Source organism: Juglans regia, chromosome 14 (genome assembly GCF_001411555.2).
Source record: "Juglans regia cultivar Chandler chromosome 14, Walnut 2.0, whole genome shotgun sequence".
Taxonomy (NCBI): Eukaryota; Viridiplantae; Streptophyta; class Magnoliopsida; order Fagales; family Juglandaceae; genus Juglans; species Juglans regia.
Genome location: NC_049914.1, coordinates 14,091,172 through 14,097,944, shown reverse-complemented (window position 1 = coordinate 14,097,944; position 6,773 = coordinate 14,091,172).

Sequence of the window (6,773 nt, the reverse complement as noted above, 5' to 3'; positions counted from 1 at the left end):
GGTTAGCTACCGGGATTTGCACAACCCTACCATAAGGGTTAAACATGGTATTTGTTCTGATATGATAAGATAAGATGTGATGTTTCAGTTTATGCTATGACAAAGGGATTTTGATTATGAATGTTTTCGAACTTTCGCTCTGATATTTTTGATAATATGTTCTGACGCTGCATTTTGAAAACATTATTCTGATTATGCATTCTAAAAGAAAATATTTTTGTTCTGCATTCTGAACTTTGTAAATGTTCATGTTTACACACTAGTATATGTCCTCTACTTACTGAGTTGTTGATAACTCACCCCTTATCTCCATATATTTTTCAGATATTTTTGATGGTTCAGCTGGAGAACAAGAGTAGAAAGTTTTAGCAGGTGTGATGATCAGAGTGGAATAAGTGCCCGAGGGTACAAGTGCTTATTTGAGAGTCGTAGTTAGTAAACTGAATTTATGTTTCGGATATTTTGATTTGATGAGTTAAGGATAATTTCGAGTTTTAGAGAGTTTTTAATTTATGTTATTGAGATTTTCTTTATTGTCCCCATAGAGGAACTTAGATATTTGGATTGATTAAATTGATTAATATTTTATTGGATTTTTCGGATGTTATAGTTTTACTATTTAAGTTGATTTGAGGTATTAAGAGTTAACTCTCCGGACCTTCGGGAACGGGGCATTACAGGCCATATTCTGTTGTGGAAGTCATGGCTGTATGATAGGAAGGTGATCCATGATGGGTTAAGGAACATGTACAGTTTTGAAAAGAACGGAAAAACAATCAAACTTGCTCGTTTAACTCCAACACAAGTTCATGGGGACCAACTGAAACTGAAAAGTGAGGTTACTCAAAAAAAGAAAGAGTGAAAATGAGAGTGATCAAAAAAGAAAGAGTGAAAGTGAGAGTTACCAAAATAGAAAAAGTGAAAATGAGATTGAGCTAAGAAGCAAGAGTGAAAGTGAGATTGAGCGAAAAAGTAAGAGGGAATGTGAGATTGAGAAAAAAAGAAATAGTAAGGCCAAAAAGGAGAGAGATAAAAATGAGAGAGTAAAAAAGATGAGGGTGAGGCGGAAATCTCAAGAAAAAGAGAGAATGAGTTGAAAAACAATTATTAGGCCTAGAGTTCAAAAAAAGAGGCGAGTGAAAGAAAAAAAGTGAGTGAAAAGGAAAAAGAGAGTGAGAGGAAAAAAGAGAATGAGACCGAAACATCAAGAGAAAGAGGGAGTGAAAAAAAAATAAAGAGGTGATTGAGAGTCAAGAAAAAAGAGTGGAGCCACGAGAGAAAAAAGAAAGAGAGATTGCAGAGAGAAACGGAAAAACAAAAGTGAGTTTTTATGCTAAGGTAAGCTTTTATACTAAAGAATTTAATGACTCTTTGTCTAGTGTTGTTGTTTCTTTGTTGCAGGGATATGAGGTCATGATTCCTAGCGGTGTGTTTAGTAGATTGCCACCTATTAGAGAGATAGAGCATTACATTGATTTTGTACCAGGTGCGACAATCCCTACCTGACCTTTCTTTGAAGAAGATGAGTTATTGACAGAATGAATGCTAAGTGGGAGGATTGTATTGAGCATTTTCCTCATGTAATCAAATACACACATGGTGAGGAAAACTTTGTGGTTAATGCATTAGCAAGAAGGTATGCTCTTATCTTTATTTTAAACGCAAAGTTATTGAGATTTGAATATGATAAGAAATTGCATGCTAATGACGATGACTTTGCTAGTGTTTGTGAAACATGTGAGAAATCATCGTTTGGTAAGTTATATAAACTAGATTGGTACTTGTTTAGAGAGAATAAACTCTGTGTGCCTACTAGTTTTATGCGTAAGTTGCTTGTGTGTGATAGACATGGTGGTTTGTTGGGTAACTTTGGTGTAAAAAAGATTTTAGACGTGTTACATGAACATTTTTGGGAGTATCATTTGCCATTCATTGACTTGCATGAATGTTTGCAGGAGTATCATTTGCCTTTCATTGAGTTTGCATATAATTGTAGTGGTCATTTTGGTGTAAAAAAGATTTTAGACGTGTTACATGAACGTTTGTGGGAGTATCATATGTCATTCATTAACCTGTTACATGAACGTTTGCAGGAGTATCATTTGTCTTTCATTGAATTTGCATATAATTGGAGTGGTCATTTTGGTGTAAGGAAGACTTTAGACTTGTTTCATGAACATTTGTGGAAGTACTATTTGCCATTCATTGATTTTACATATAATTGGAGTGTTAATGGTACTACTAAACTTTCACCTTTTGAAATTGTTTATGGTTTTAATCAACTTACGTCTTTAGATTTGATGCCTTTGCCTATTGATGGCAGGAGTAGCTTGGATGGACAAAAGAAGGTGGAACTGGTGAAGTCACTTCATGAAAGGGTACGGCTTCAAATTGCCCAAAACAATGAAAGGATTGCTTCCCAAGCCAATAAAGGGTGAAGGCATGTCATCTTTGAATTAGGAGATTGGGTTTGGGTTCACATGCGCAAAGAAAGAGTCTCAGCCCATAGAAGGACTAAGTTGCATCCTCGGGGAGATGGACCTTTTCAAATTCTTGAGAAAACTAATGACAATGCATATAAAGTGGACCTTCCAAGATAGTATAATGTTTCTGCTACTTTCAATGTTTCTGAGGTCGAATCCTTTGCAAGTTCCGAATGGGCCAATTACAAGATCAATAGCCAAGAAGATCAATGAAACAATGTAAGGATTGGTGCAATCCACTTGGGATGAAAGAGCCCAACACTCAAGATGGGATTGAAAGAAGGAGAACCAGTTTTGATCCACTTAATATAAGTTGTGGAAGACATGACTTAGAGTTATTGTTTAGACCTATTGTTATTGAAAGCTTTCAATTTGTTTAAATCATTTAAAGGATTTATTTTGTTAGTTTTATGAATTAGTATAGAATAATCGGGCTTTGGATATTTGGCCCACATATGTTTCATTTTGTTGAACTAGGTTTTCAAGAGTTACTGTAGTTGCGTTATTGTAGTTGCAACACTATTCATCCAGGGGCATTTGGGTAAAAGGGGCCTGGCCTTGTTTTGGCCTAGGGTTAATTGGGGTTTAGGTATTTAAATACCTTGTAGCCGTCCAATACAAGCTCCTTAGACAATATTGAATTTTTATTGTGAGTTGAGTTTACTCCTCTTGTTCTTGATTGAACTTTTGAACTTATCAAATGTAAATCACAACTTTTATGGCGTTCTTCCTTGTAATATGGGTTCTTGAGACAGGTTATTCAACGGGTCTAGATTTTAATATAATATAGGTTCTTGAAACGAGTTCTCAACGGGTTTAGATTCTCCATCTATTGACTTGATTTTTGACTTTCTTGGGTGAGTTTTCAAATTGATTGTGGGTTCAAGGGATTCCATTCCCACGGGTTCATATCACACATGCTCCTAGCCATAAGTCAACTACACGGTCACACTTGTCACCTTAGACTACAGGTCACATCACAGCTACTTCAGAACACTGTTCTACAGTTCCCAACACTACTCATCACGTTATACGCTCATCAACTACGCAACCATCATTATCCTCGCTACACGCCACACGGTGTATCACTTCACCTCATAGAGTACACTCCACGTGTACTTCCTTCCCACACGCTATGCCACATCACCACTACGGCATACAAGCCATAGCGTGCATCACTCCACCACGTGGAGTACACTCCACGTGTACTCCCTTCACATTATGCTACGCCACACAGAGTACACTCCACATGTACTCTTCCCATCCACGCAACGCTACATCACCACTATAGCACAAACTCCACAATTACAAATAGCACACTACACAGATACGCCCAACACTTCACTTCACAATGAACTCTTTTATTACTAACAGCACAGTCCACAACCTAACCAACCAATTAACATATAATATAAATAACGTGGGAGAAAGGGTTATACCATCGTCGGGGTTAACCCGTGCGTTGCTCGCTATCCAGCATGGCCAGTGGCGTCGGAAGCCACTAGCTTGGGCGGTAGCAGTCACTACCGTGACCTTACAACGGGACTATCTCGGGGACCGGATCTAAGATTCTAGTGGGTAGGTTTGGGCTATGAGAGGGTGGCCGACATGGTGGGGAGTCCGTGGGTGGCGGCATGCCGTGTACAGTGGTGGTTAGCCACGTACAGTGGCTCCACTGTGTGTGGTGGCTACTTGGGCGTGGGAATAGCTAGGTGTGGTCTTGGAAGGGCTCATGGTGGCCTCGTGGTGGTGGTGAGGGGCGGAACACTGCAGATTTGGTCGTGTACAGTGTACCTGAGAGGGTGAGGGTTTGTGTGAAGCTAGGGGCGGCTGGGGACTACGGCTGGCCATGGAAGGGCTTAGGAGGTGCCGTGGAGGGGCATGGTGGCAATGGAGTGGCGGCAAGGTGGCTGGAGGCGGCAGAACTGGTCTTGAGGTGGAGGAACACTCGTGAGAGAGTGAAAGAGCATGGGAGAGCTATGTGGCTCAGCTGGGCATGGGGATGGCTAGGGGAGGTTGCAGGTGAGGGAGGAGGCTCTTGGTGATGGTGCGGTGGCCGTGGGAGGTGAAGCTCGGGCTATAGGCTTCGGGTCAAGGGGAGAAGGAAGGGGAAGGTCAAGGGATGCTCGTGGTGGTGCTTGGTGGCCAGGGTGGCCGCGTACAACGTTGCAAGGGGGAGAGAAATGGGTGAAACCCATTTTCGTTGGGTTATCGCAGGAGGAGAGAGAGAGCTGCGCGTGGGGAAGCTCAGTGGTGGCTAGGTTGGTCACCGGCGTGAGGGGGAGTCACCGGTGGTGGCAGTGAGGCTAGGCAGCGCATGGCGGCGCCGAGCTGGAAGAGAAGAGAATCAGGTGAGAGGGAGAGGGAGGAGAGAGAGGGAAAAGGGAAAGTAAGGGAGAAAAAGAGAGGGGCCTGGGTTTTAATCCTAACGCTTTACCTTGGGAACTTCAAAACGATCTAACGGTGGGGAGTTAAAACACTGATATAAAATGCGTAAACATTAAATTAATTAAAAGTACTTAGAGGAATTAAGATAGAATATTATTTAAACTAAACTTTAGTTTATCAAATAATATTCCTTCATCATTAATAAAATGATGAAGTCTTATTTAGTATCTTTAAGAGGATAAAATCATCTAATTAATTAGAGTTTTAAACATAATTTAAATCTCACAATATTTTAAATAACTAAAATCATTTTAATAAAATGATTTTCTACAATTATAATATTTTTGGAGCTCTTCAAAAATATTATAATTTTCTTACTTAAAATAAGCTTAGTCAAATAACACTGAGAACATCCCATTTAAAATACTCGTGGCTTTAAAACACTGGGTTTACTTTAGAAATCACTTAATATCTTTAAAACACGCCATCAAGATTCAGCATGCATAACGAGACTTGCAGTCAAATTTGCTTACATCAGAAAGAAGGAGTGAGGTGTTACAGTAACCCCTAGGTTGACGAAGAATAGTCAACGAGCTTCAAATGGGCTCTTTTTAAATAATGTTGGAATGAAGTCAAATATTATGATACCTAATGCTAGTGGATGTATATATTATGATGTTACGATGCTATGTTATATTACCAATGCATTGAGAACCAGTCTATAGACAACGTAGTTTCAACGTGAGTTGACTACGGTCACCGACAAGTACTCACAGTGCATATGGAAAACTGTGACGATACCATACATTATGATGTTACGATTAAATATGAATTGTAAATAATGATCAAATGTTATAATGAAATTATGTTTTTAAAGATTGAAGTAAAAATGTTCTCTAAACGAAAATATGTGTCTCCGTTTTTTTGAAAATGTTAAGGAATCTGGATGGGAGACACATTTTTTTGCATATAATGTATTTCATATTTATCATTCTTCATGCATAATTTATCTCTGTGCAAATTAGTTTTTTAACTTACTGAGATTTTAAGTAAATCTCACCCCTAGTGGACCCACTATCATTACACTCGGAATGATACAAGTTGTGTCAGGATTTGAAGAAGATCCCGATGAAGCACTGGATCCGACTGATTGAGGAGGAACCATACCTCGAGGAGAGACTGGACTTTATCCTTATGTTTATAGTCTTAGTCCTTCATGCTCTAGAACGCATAAAGCGGTTGATTTAACTTTGGAGACTTTTATGTTTAGCTTATGCTAATATTTGCTTTAGAACCTATGATGGTCATTAATGCATTGAGATATTTTTAGTTATTCTGGCATAAATTATATTTTCACCCTTAATTTGTTACGAATATTGCATTATGCTAGTTTTATTTATAGGATGCATTGTATATTAATTGTAATAAACGGGAGTATGTAACCTTGTGTTGCATGTCCCAACACTCCAATTCTCCGTTCCATCCCAAGCAGAGGTTGGGGGCGTCACAGTTACGCATATTATATTTTGTCACGAAATATTTATCTGCCATACGATATATTCTGTCACACAATATTTATATGTTACACATTATATTCTATCACGTAATTTTTATCTGTTACACATTATACCATGTCACGTAATATTTTTTGTTACACTTTATGCCAAGTCATGAAACGTTTATCTGTTACATGTTATGTCATATCATGAAATATTTGCTTGTTCCATATTACATCATGTCATTTGTCTTATGTACATGTCACATTATGTTACATCAAGTGATATGTCCCTTCATTTCATGTCAGGTTATGTCTCGAGTACAGTTTCTGTATCTCGAAACCAGTATTTTTCAAGTCAAGTCTGTTCTGTTTATTATGACCCTATGTGCTAGGGTTATCTCATG